The sequence below is a fragment of the Gopherus flavomarginatus genome, chromosome 23 (genome assembly GCF_025201925.1).
Source record: "Gopherus flavomarginatus isolate rGopFla2 chromosome 23, rGopFla2.mat.asm, whole genome shotgun sequence".
Lineage (NCBI taxonomy): Eukaryota > Metazoa > Chordata > Testudines > Testudinidae > Gopherus > Gopherus flavomarginatus.
In genome coordinates this window covers 16,098,865-16,111,387 of record NC_066639.1, presented here as the reverse complement: position 1 = coordinate 16,111,387, position 12,523 = coordinate 16,098,865, and positions in this window count along the sequence as shown.

Sequence of the window (12,523 nt, the reverse complement as noted above, 5' to 3'; positions counted from 1 at the left end):
GGGTAGGTAGGTAAGTAGGTAGAGGGGGTGCATGGGGAGGGGTAGGTAGGTAGGTAAGTAGGTAGAGGGGGTGCATGGGGATGGGTAGGTAGGTAGAGGGGGTGCATGGGGATAGGTAGGTAGGTAAAGGGGGTGCATGGGGATAGCTGGGTAGGTAGGTAGGTAGAGGGGGTGCATGGGGGTATGTAGGTAGGTAGGGGGTGCATGGGGGTAGGTAGGTAGAGGGGGTGCATGGGGTTGGGTAGGTAGGTAGTTGGGTAGATAGGTAGGTAGAGGGGGTGCATGGGGGTAGGTGGGTAGGTAGGTAGGTAGAGGGGGTGCATGGGGTTGGGTAGGTAAGTAGTTGTGTAGGTAGGTAGGTAGAGGGGATGCATGGGGATGGGTAGGTAGGTAGGTAGGTAGAGGGGGTGCATGGGGGTAGGTGGGTAGGTGGGGGGTGCATGGGGGTAGGTAGGTGGGGGTGCATAGGGGTAGGTAGGTAGATAGAGGGGGTGCATGGGGGTAGGTAGGTAGGTGGGGGGGTGCATGGGGGTAGGTAGGTAGGTGGGGGGTGCATGGGCGTAGGTAGGTAGGCAGAGGGGGTGCATGGGGGTAGGTAGGTAGGTGGGGGGGTGCATGGGGGTAAGTAGGTAGGTAGAGGGGGTGCATGGGGGTAGGTAGGTAGGTGGGGGTGCATGGGGGTAAGTAGGTAGGTTGAGGGGGTGCATGGGGGTAAGTAGGTAGGTAGAGGGTATGCATGGGGGTACGTAGGTAGGTGGGGGGTGCATGTGGGTACGTAGGTAGATAGAGGGGGTGCATGGGGGTACGTAGGTAGGTGGGGGGAGCATGGGGGTAAGTAGGTAGGTAGAGGGGGTGCATGGGGGTAGGTAGGTAGATGGGGGGTGCTTGGGGGTAAGTAGGTAGGTAGAGGGGGTGCATGGGGGTATGTAGGTAGGTGGGGGGTGCATGGGGGTAGGTAGGTAGATAGAGGGGGTACATGGGGGTATGTAGGTAGGTGGGGGGAGCATGGGGGTAGGTAGGTAGATAGAGGGGGTGCATGGGGGTACGTAGGTAGGTGGGGGGTGCATGGGGGTAAGTAGGTAGATAGAGGGGGTGCATGGGGGTACGTAGGTAGGTGGGGGGTGCATGGGGGTATGTAGGTAGGTAGAGGGGGTGCATGGGGGTAGATAGGTAGGTAGAGGGGGTACATGGGGGTACGTAGGTAGGTGGGGGGTGCTTGGGGGTAAGTAGGTAGGTAGAGGTGGTGCATGGGGGTATGTAGGTAGGCGGGGGTGCATGGGGGTACGTAGGTAGGTAGAGGGGGTGCATGGGGATACGTAGGTAGGTGGGGGGTGCTTGGGGGTAAGTAGGTAGGTATAGGGAGTGCATGGGGGTATGTAGGTAGAGGGGGTGCATGGGGGTAGGTAGATAGAGGGGGTGCATGCGGGTAGGTAGGTAGGTGGGGGTGCATGGGGGTACGTAGGTAGGTGGGGGTGCATGGGGGTAGGTAGGTAGGTAGAGTGGGTGCATGGGGGTACGTAGGTAGGTGGGGGGTGCATGGGGGTAGGTAGGTAGATAGAGTGGGTGCATGGGGGTAAGTAAGTAGGTGGGGGGGTTCATGGGGGTACGTAGGTAGGTACAGGGGGTGCATGGGGGTAGGTAGGTAGGTGGGGGGTGCATGGGGGTAGATAGGTAAGTAGAGGGGGTGCATGGGGTACGTAGGTAGGTGGGGGGTGCATGGGGGCAGGTAGGTAGGTAGACGGGGTGCATGGGGGTACGTAGGTAGGTGGGGGGGTTCATGGGGGTAAGTAGGTAGATAGAGGGGGTGCATAGGGGTAGGTAGGTAGGTGGGGGGTGCATGGGGGTAGGTAGGTAAGTAGAGGGGGTGCATGGGGGTACGTAGGTAGGTGGGGGGGTGCATGGGGGCAGGTAGGTAGGTGGGGGGGTGCATGGGGGTACGTAGGTAAGTAGAGGGGGTGCATGGGGGTACGTAGGTAGGTGGGGGGTGCATGGGGTATGTAGGTAGGTGGGGGGGTGCATAGGGGTAGGTAGGTAGGTAGAGGGGGTGCATGGGGGTACGTAGGTAGGTGGGGGGGGTGCATGGGGGCAGGTAGGTAGGTGGGGGGGGTGCATGGGGGTACGTAGGTAAGTAGAGGGGGTGCATGGGGGTACGTAGGTAGGTGGGGGGTGCATGGGGTATGTAGGTAGGTGGGGGGGTGCATGGGGGTACATAGGTAAGTAGAGGGGGTGCATGGGGGTAGGTAGGTAGATAGAGGGGGTGCATGGGGGTACGTAGGTAGGTGGGGGGTGCATGGGGGTACGTAGGTAAGTAGAGGGGGTGCATGGGGGTACGTAGGTAGGTGGGGGGTGCATGGGGTATGTAGGTAGGTGGGGGGGTGCATGGGGGTACATAGGTAAGTAGAGGGGGTGCATGGGGGTAGGTAGGTAGATAGAGGGGGTGCATGGGGGTACGTAGGTAGGTGGGGGGTGCATGGTGGTATGTAGGTAAGTAGAGGGGGTACATGGGGGTACGTAGGTAGGTGGGGGGTGCATGGGGGTACATAGGTAGGTAGAGGGGGTGCATGGGGGTACGTAGGTAGGTGGGGGGTGCATGGGGGTACGTAGGTAGGTGGGGGGGTGCATGGTGGTATGTAGGTAAGTAGAGGGGGTGCATGGGGGTACATAGGTAGGTGGGGGGTGCATGGGGGTACATAGGTAGGTGGGGGGTGCATGGGGGTACGTAGGTAGGTGGGGGGGTGCATGGTGGTATGTAGGTAAGTAGAGGGGGTGCATGGGGGTACGTAGGTAGGTGGGGGGTGCATGGGGGTACATAGGTAGGTGGGGGGTGCATGGGGGTACGTAGGTAGGTGGGGGGGTGCATGGTGGTATGTAGGTAAGTAGAGGGGGTGCATGGGGGTACGTAGGTAGGTAGAGGGGGTGCATGGGGGTACGTAGGTAGGTGGGGGGTGCATGGTGGTATGTAGGTAAGTAGAGGGGGTACATGGGGGTACGTAGGTAGGTCGGGGGTGCATGGGGGTACATAGGTAGGTAGAGGGGGTGCATGGGGGTACGTAGGTAAGTAGAGGGGGTGCATGGGGGTACGTAGGTAGGTGGGGGGTGCATGGGGGTACATAGGTAGGTAGAGGGGGTGCATGGGGGTACGTAGGTAGGTGGGGGGTGCATGGGGGTACGTAGGTAGGTAGGGGGTGCATGGGGGTACATAGGTAGGTGGGGGGTGCATGGGGGTACGTAGGTAGGTGGGGGGTGCATGGCGGTCGGTAGCTGGGGGGCAGGGGCTGGGTTCACTGACAGGTTTGGCTGCAAGGCCCCAGCCCCCCACTCCCAACCCGAAGCCCCCCTGCCCCGCAGCCCGGGCTCACTGCGGTGGCCGGGGAGTGGGGGGCTGCGAGCGATGGATTCCAGCCTCTCTACTCATCCCTCTCCTCTTCCTCAGAGCCAAGGCCCCGTTGCCGTGGCAATATGGACCCGTCGCCATGCGTCTCCCTGGTAACTGGAGTTCCCGAGCAGGGATAGTCTGCTTCACTCCCCCCCCGCCCCCCCGCCACAGAGCTGCAGAGAGGACCCAGGAGTCCGGGCTCCCAGCCCGCCCCCCTTTCTCTAACCACCAGCCTCCACTCCCCTCCCAGAACTGGGGAGAGAACCCAGGAGTCCTGGCTCCCAGGCCCCCCTGCTCTAACCCACCAGCCCCCACTCCCCTCCCAGAGCCGGGGAGAGAACCCAGGAGTCCGGGCTCCCAGCCCCCCTGCTCTAACCCACCAGCCCCCACTCCCCTCCCAGAGCTGGGGAGAGAACCCAGGAGTTCGGGCTCCCAGCCCCCCTGCTCTAACCCACCAGCCCCCACTCCCCTCCCAGAGCCGGGGAGAGAACCCAGGAGTCCGGGCTCCCAGCCCCCCTGCTCTAACCCACCAGCCCCCACTCCCCTCCCAGAGCTGGGGAGAGAACCCAGGAGTTCGGGCTCCCAGCCCCCCTGCTCTAACCACCAGCCCCCACTCCCCTCTCCGCCCGGTCAATCCCACCAGAATCCAACCTTGGTCTAGGCCTTCTGGGCCCACATTTCTCCCCCCTTCCTGGGGCTGGGAATTTCTGTGCAGGGGGGACAGACAGGGACATTCGGATCTGGGGGTCGGGGCTCTCCACATCCCCAATCCCCCCACTCCCAGAGCATCCCCACAGGGGTGTTCTCCCATCACCCGCAGTGCTCTGCCCCCCTGGGACGGGGGAAGGGGTCAGTGCAGGGACGTCACCCCCGGGGGGGGCAGAGAATCAGGGATGGGGGGGGAGCATGAGAGCCAGCCCCAGCCTGGGTGGGGTGGGGTAGGGAGGGAGGAACAGGAAAACTCGGTGTGAAAAGAAGGGCAGGGGAATTTGATAGATAGATAGATAGATAGATAGATAGATAGATAGATAGATAGATAGATAGATAGAGGGGTGGATGGGGATAGATAGATAGATAGATAGATAGATAGATAGATAGATAGATAGATAGATAGAGGGGTGGATGGGGATAGATAGATAGAGAGGGTGGATGGGGATAGACAGATAGATAGAGGGGGTGGATGGGGATAGATAGATAGATAGATAGATAGAGGGGGTGGATGGGGATAGATAGATAGATAGATAGAAGGGGTGGATGGGGATGGATAGATAGATACAGGGGGTATGTGGGGATAGATAGATAGATAGATAGATAGATAGAGGGGTGGATGGGGATAGATAGATAGAGAGGGTGGATGGGGATAGACAGATAGATAGAGGGGGTGGATGGGGATAGATAGATAGATAGATAGATAGAAGGGGTGGATGGGGATGGATAGATAGATACAGGGGGTATGTGGGGATAGATAGATAGATAGATAGATAGATAGATAGATAGAGGGGTGGATGGGGATGGATAGATAGATACAGGGGGTATGTGGGGATAGATAGATAGATAGATAGATAGATAGAGGGGCGGATGGGGATAGATAGATAGAGGGGTGGATGGGGATAGATAGACAGATAGATAGATAGATAGAGGGGGTGGATGGGGATGGATAGATAGATAGAGGGGGTGGATGGGATAGATAGATAGATAGAAGGGGTGGATGGGGATGGATAGATAGATACAGGGGGTATGTGGGGATAGATAGATAGATAGATAGATAGATAGATAGAGGGGTGGATGGGGATGGATAGATAGATACAGGGGGTATGTGGGGATAGATAGATAGATAGAGGGACGGATGGGGATAGATAGATAGATAGATAGATAGACGGGGTATGTGGGGATGGACAGATAGAGGGGATGTCTGAGGATAGATAGATAGATAGAGGGGTGGATGGGGATGGATAGATAGATAGATAGATAGATAGAGGGGTGGATGGGGATGGATAGATAGATACAGGGGGTATGTGGGGATAGATAGATAGATAGAGGGACGGATGGGGATAGATAGATAGATAGATAGATAGATAGATAGATAGACGGGGTATGTGGGGATGGACAGATAGAGGGGATGTCTGAGGATAGATAGATAGATAGAGGGGTGGATGGGGATGGATAGATAGATAGATAGAGGAGTGGATGGGGATAGAGAGATAGATAGATAGATAGATAGATAGATAGATAGATAGATAGAAGGGTGGATGGGGACAGATAGATAGATGGAGGGGTGGATGGGGATAGATAGATAGAGGGGGCATGTGGGGATAGATAGATAGAGGGGGTGGATGGGGATAGACAGATAGATAGATAGAGGGGTGGATGGGGATAGATAGATAGAGGGGGCATGTGGGGATAGATAGAGGGGGTATGTGGGGATGGACAGATAGAGGGGGTGGATGGGGATAGATAGATAGATAGATAGAAGGGTGGATGGGGACAGATAGATAGATAGAGGGGTGGATGGGGATAGATAGATAGAGGGGGTGGATGGGGATCGATAGACAGAGGGGGTATGTGGGGATAGATAGATGGTGTGTGTGGGGATAGATAGATAGAAGGGGTGGATGGGGATAGATAGATAGAGGGGGTGGATGGGGATAGATAGATAGATAGATAGAGGGGTGGATGGGGATAGATAGATAGATAGATAGATAGAGGGGGTATGTGGGGATAGATAGATAGATAGAGGGGTGGATGGGGATAGATATCTAGATAGATAGATAGATAGATGGAGGGGGTGGGTGGGGATAGATAGATAGAGGGTGTGGGGGGGATAGATAGATAGATAGATAGAGGGGTGGATGGGGATAGATAGATAGAGGGACGGATGGGGATAGATAGATAGATAGAGGGGGTGGATGGGGATAGATAGATAGAGGGGGTGGATTGGGATGGATAGATAGATAGAGGGGGTATGTGGGGATAGATAGATAGAGGGGTGGATGGGGATAGATAGATAGATAGAGGGGCGGATGGGGATAGATAGATAGAGGGGGTGGATGGGGATAGATAGATAGATAGAGGGGCGGATGGGGATAGATAGATAGAGGGGGTGGATTGGGATGGATAGATAGATAGAGGGGTGGATAGGGATAGATAGATAGAGGGGGTGGATGGGGATAGATAGATAGATAGAGGGGGTATGTGGGGATAGATAGATAGAGGGGTGGATGGGGATAGATAGATAGATAGAGGGGGTATGTGGGGATGGATAGATAGATAGATAGATATGGGGTGGATGGGGATAGATAGATAGATAGATAGATAGAGGGGGTGTCTGGGGATGGATAGATAGAGGGTGTGTAGGGGGATAAATAGAGGGGTGGATGGCGATAGATAGACGGGGTGGATTGGGATGGATAGATAGATAGATAGAGGGGGTATGTGGGGATAGATAGATAGATAGAGGGGGCGGATGGGGATGGAGAGATAGATAGAGGGGGTATGTGGGGATGGATAGATAGATAGATAGATATGGGGTGGATGGGGATAGATAGATAGAGGGGGTGGATTGGGATAGATAGATAGATAGATAGATAGATAGATAGATAGAGGGGGTATGTGGGGATAGATAGATAGATAGAGGGGGCGGATGGGGATGGATAGATAGATAGATAGACGGGGTGGATTGGGATGGATAGATAGATAGATAGAGGGGGTGGATGGGAATGGATAGATAGATAGATAGATAGAGGGGTGGATGGGGATAGATAGATAGATAGATAGATAGATAGAGGGGGTATGTGGGGATAGATAGATAAAGGGGGTGGATTGGGATGGATAGATAGATAGAGGGGTGGATTGGGATGGATAGATAGATAGATAGAGGGGGTGTCTGGAGATAGATAGATAGATAGAGGGGGTGGATGGGGATAGATAGATAGATAGAGAGGGTATGTGGGGATAGATAGATAGACGGGGTGGATTGGGATGGATAGACAGATAGAGGGGGTATGTGGGGATAGATAGATAGACGGGGTGGATTGGGATAGATAGATAGATAGAGGGGGTATGTGGGGATAGATAGAGGGGGTGGATGGGGATAGATAGATAGATAGATAGAGGGGGTGGATGAGGATAGATAGATAGAGGGGGTATGTGGGGATAGATAGATAGATAGAGGGGGTATGTGGGGATAGATAGATAGATAGAGGGGGTGGATGGGGATAGATAGATAGATAGATAGAGGGGGTGGATGAGGATAGATAGATAGAGGGGGTATGTGGGGATAGATAGATAGAGGGGGTGGATTGGGATGGATAGATAGATAGAGGGGGTATGTGGGGATAGATAGATAAAGGGGGTGGATTGGGATGGATAGATAGATAGAGGGGGTATGTGGGGATAGATAGATAGATAGAGGAGGTGGATGGGGATAGATAGATAGAGGGTGTGGGTGGGGATAGATAGATAAAGGGGGTGGAGGGGGATGGATAGATAGATAGAGGGGGTGGGTGGGGATAGATAGATAAAGGGGGTGGACTGGGATGGATAGATAGATAGGCTGGACAGGGTGTGTGTGGGAGAGATGGGTGGATGCTTTATAGGGCTGGCTGGGGGGGTATGGGGCTGGACAGGGGGCTCGGGGCTCTGGCAGGGGAGGGGTCCCCCTGTGGGTCAGAGGTGAGAGGCGACGCAGTGGCCGTGGGACGGGAGAACTGGGGCGTTGGGGTGGAGGGTGATGTTCGGGGGTGGTTGTGGGGGGACAGAGGAGGTGGGGGAGGGGAGGAGGTGCTGGTAGGGCTGGGATGGGAGAGGCGAGGGAGTTTTGAGGGGGAGGGGGGCTTAGCGGGGATGGTGGGGGCAGGTGTGGGGTGGGGGAAGGGTTGGTGGCCCTAGGGGGTAAATCTGTACGCGGGGGGAGAGGGAGCAGGGAGAGACAGAGGCAGAAATGAGTGAAGAGAGGATGGAGGGAGGGAGAAATGGAGGAATAGGAGGCTGGGAAGAGAGGATGGATGCAGAGAGAAATGGAGAAGACCCAGGGAAGGGAAGGGGGATGGAGGGGGGGCAGGGGATGGGGAAGCCCTGGGGGACGGATGCTGGGGGGATGGGGGTGACCCAGGGGAGAGAAGGGGAGATGGGGGGTGGATGGAGGGGCAGGGCTGGGGGAAGGGGGGTGGATGTTGGGGGGCGGGGGGGGGACGAAGGATGGAGAAGACCCAGGGTAGAGAAGGGGAGATGGGGAGGTGGATGGAGGGGCAGGGGGGGGGGGGGCGAAGGATGGAGAAGACCCAGGGGAGATGGGGGGCGGATGGAGAGGCGGTGAGGGGGGACCAATGGGGGATGGATGATGGGGGGGGATGGATGATGGGGGGGGACGAACGATGGAAAATACCCGGGGGAGAGAAGGGGAGATGGGGAGGTGGATGGAGGGGCAGGGAGGGGGGACAAAGGGGGGGTTGATGATGAGGGGCAGGGAGGGGGGGACGAAGGATGGAGAAGACCCAGGGGAGATGGGGGGTGGATGGAGGGGCAGTAAGGGGGGACCAATGGGGGACAGATGATGGGGGGGGACGAAGGATGGAAAAGACCCGGGGGAGAGAAGGGGAGATGGGGGGAGGATGGAGGGGAAGGGGGGGTAGATATTGGGGGGCAGGGAGGGGGACGAAGGATGAAAATGACCCAGGGGAGAAAAGGGGAGATGCGGGGGAGGATGGAGGGGAAGGGGGGACAAGGGGGGGATGTTGGGGGCGGGGGGACGAAGGATGGAAAAGATCCGGGGGAGGGGGGGCCGCATCCCCCCTCTCTTCCCCCCCCACCCCCGCGCCCCCTCTTACCTCTGCCAGCTGCTCCAGGCCGGGGGCCCCCCCTCCCCGGCGGGCCCGGCCCCCCCTGGCCGAGCACCGGGGCTACCGCCGAGCGAGACTCCGCATCAGGCAGCGGCCATGGGGTGGGTGGGGGCGGGGGAGGAGGAGGAGGTGGCCTGGCTGCGGGGGGGGGGGGGGGGCTGCGTATGTCAGGAGAGTCGAGACCCCCCCAGCGAGGAGGGGGGCGCCTGTGCGTGCGGGGGGGGGGCGGATGCAGCAGGAGAGATGCAGCCTCTGTGAGGGGGGGGGGGGGGCGGGAGGATCGCGGTGAAAGGAATCCAGAGGGAGGGGACGGAAATCAGAGCCCCCCCCTCCTCTCTCTGGGAGGGGCCCCTCCTCCCCGGCAGGGTGGGGGCTGCGTGGGGGGGGCTGGAGAGGGGACCTGTCGTTCAATGGTGGCAGGAGAGGAAGGGAGGGAGGGGGGATCAGCTGGAGTCGCTCTGGGCTAGGATGGGGGGGTGGTGTGGGGGGGGGGCTGGGTCTGCTCCCCCCACCCCCCGCTCAGCCCAGATGCATCACAACGCGCGTCACGGGGTCTTAAAGGCAACTCGACTTTTGTGGGGCCGCAGCCCCCCTACCCGCCCCAGCGCGGAGGGGGAGATGGGGGGGTGGAGAGAGAGGGGATGAGAGATAGAAAGAAGTGAATGGAGGGGGTGGGGGCTGGGAGCCAGGACTCCTGGGTTCTCTCCCCGGCTCTGGGAGTGGAGCAGGGGATGGTGGTTAGAGCAGGGGGGGCTGGGAGCCAGGACTCCTGGGTTCTCTCCCCGGCTCTGGGAGTGGAGCAGGGGATGGTGGTTAGAGCAGGGGGGGCTGGGAGCCAGGACTCCTGGGTTCTCTCCCCGGCTCTGGGAGGGGAGTGGGGGCTGGTGGTTAGAGCAGGGGGACTGGGAGCCAGGACTCCTGGGTTCTCTCCCCGGCTCTGGGAGGGGAGTGGGGGCTGGGAGCCAGGACTCCTGGGTTCTCTCCCCGGCTCTGGGAGGGGAGTGGGGGCTGGTGGTTAGAGCAGGGGGGGACTGGGAGCCAGGACTCCTGGGTTCTCTCCCTGGCTCTGGGAGGGGAGTGGAGGCTGGTGGTTAGAGCAGGGGGGCTGGGAGCCAGGACTCCTGGGTTCTCTCCCTGGCTCTGGGAGGGGAGTGGGGGCTGGTGGGTCAGAGCAGGGGGACTGGGAGCCAGGACTCCTGGGTTCTCTCCCCGGCTCTGGGAGGGGAGTGGGGGCTGGGAGCCAGGACTCCTGGGTTCTCTCCCTGGCTCTGGGAGGGGTGTGGGGGCTGGTGGGTTAGAACAGGGGGGCTGGGAGCCAGGACTCCTGGGTTCTCTCCCCGGCTCTGACACAAGCTGGTTGACTCTGTGACTCTGCCGGGTCCAGGTCACGATGCGTTTGGCTCAAGATCCCTGTGTGGAGCCAGCAGCTCCCCAGTTGTTGCAGAGCTGGGGGCAGGGCAGGGCTAGGAGGGGCTGCGCGTCGGGAGTGAGGGGCACTGGTAGAGCTGGGGGGCAGGACTTGGCTAGCAGGGGCTGCGTGTTGGGAGTGAGGGCCATCGGCAGAGCTGGGGGGCAGGGCTGGGCTAGCAGGGGCTGCAGGTCGGGAGTGAGGGGCATCGGCAGAGCTGGGGGCGCAGGGCTGGGCTAGGAGGGGCTGCAGGTCGGGAGTGAGGGGCGCTGGCAGGGGCTGCGAGTCGGGAGTGAGGGGCACCGGCAGAGCTGGCGGGGGGACGTCGTCCGGCTGCTCCACTTCTCTCTGAAATTGCAGCAGCTCTGCCACGGCCCCATCGCCCTCAGCCCGACCCCGAGGCAGCACTTCCTCCCCGGTGACCTGGGGAACTCCTCGCCGCAGGACGCTGTGCAGGCCAAAAGTGTAACTGGGGTCAAACACCAATTAGAGAAGGTCCTGGTGGCCAGGTCTATCACAGGCTGGCAGCCTAGATGGGCAGGGATGCGGCCCCCATCAGAAACCAGATTGGGGGGTTCTTCCCAGCACTCAGGGGGGGCTGCTTGGCTGGGATGGGACACCCCCAAACCAAACACAAGGATGACAATGGTGGGGCTCCCTAGGGGATGCTGTCCCCCCCCAGTCACTGGGGACCACAAAGCCTCATATAACTGGCCGCCCCGCCCCAGAGGTGGCCGCATCTCAGCGCCAGGCGAGGGGTCCCTGGGTAACCGGCCGCCCCGCCCCAGAGGTGGCTGCATCTCAGCACCAGAGGTTGTGGTTGGGCGGGATGCGGAGCCCTGGTAGGCCCCATGGATACGGAGCAGTCACAGGGCCCCACGTGGTCTCCGTTCTCAACCCCCCCAAAACCGCTGCTAAATTTACAGGGCGGGAGGTGGCAGGTTCATCAGAAGTTTCACAGCCCCAAGTCCTGTGATGGGGAATTTTACACCTTTCGTACGTAAGCGACCCAGATACCAGCCCCGGAGGGGACGGGACCAGTCACCTGCAGGAACAAAGCAACCTTCCCCCCAAGTCATGGGGCCGGGCTGGCAGGGGCTGCGGGTCGGGAGTGAGGGGCTCCGGCAGGGCTGGGGGGTGCTGCAGGTCGGGAGTGGAAGGCTACCCGGGGGGGGCAAGTGGGGCAATTTGCCCCGGGCCCCACAGGGGCCCCCATGAGAGTTTTTCAGGAGTGGGGTCCTTCACTCGCTCTGGAGGCCCCGGAAAACTCTCGCAGGGCCCGGGCCCCCGCAGCTTCCTCCATTCCGGGTCGTCGTTGGCAATAAGGCGGCGGGGGGGTCTTTCCACTCCGGCGTGGAAGAACCCCCCCCCGCTGTCGAATTACCGCCGAAGCGGGGTGCACCTCGCCGCTGAAGACTGCAGGCCCCCTGAATCCTCTGGGCGACCCTGTGGGAGTGAGGGGCACCGGCAGGGCTGGACTGGCAGGGGGCTGCGGGTCAGGAGTGAGGGGCACCAGCAGGGCTGGGCTAACAGGAGGCTGCAAGTCGGGAGTGAGGGGCACCGGCAGGGCTGGGGGGGGGGACAGGGCTGGGCTAACAGGGGGCTGCAGGTCGGGAGTGAGGGGCACCAGCAGGGCTGGGGGGGGGCAGAGCTGAGCTCACAGGGGGCTGCAGGTCGGGAGTGAGGGGCACCAGCAGAGCTGGGGGGGGCAGAGCTGAGCTCACAGGGGGCTGCAGGTCAGGAGTGAGGGGCACCAGCAGGGCTGTGGGGGGGCAGAGCTGAGCTCACAGGGGGCTGCAGATCGGGAGTGAGGGGCACCAGCAGGGCTGGGGGGGGGCAGGGCTGGGCTAACAGGGGGCTGCAGGTCGGGAGTGAGGGGCACCAGCAGGGCTCGGGGGGGCA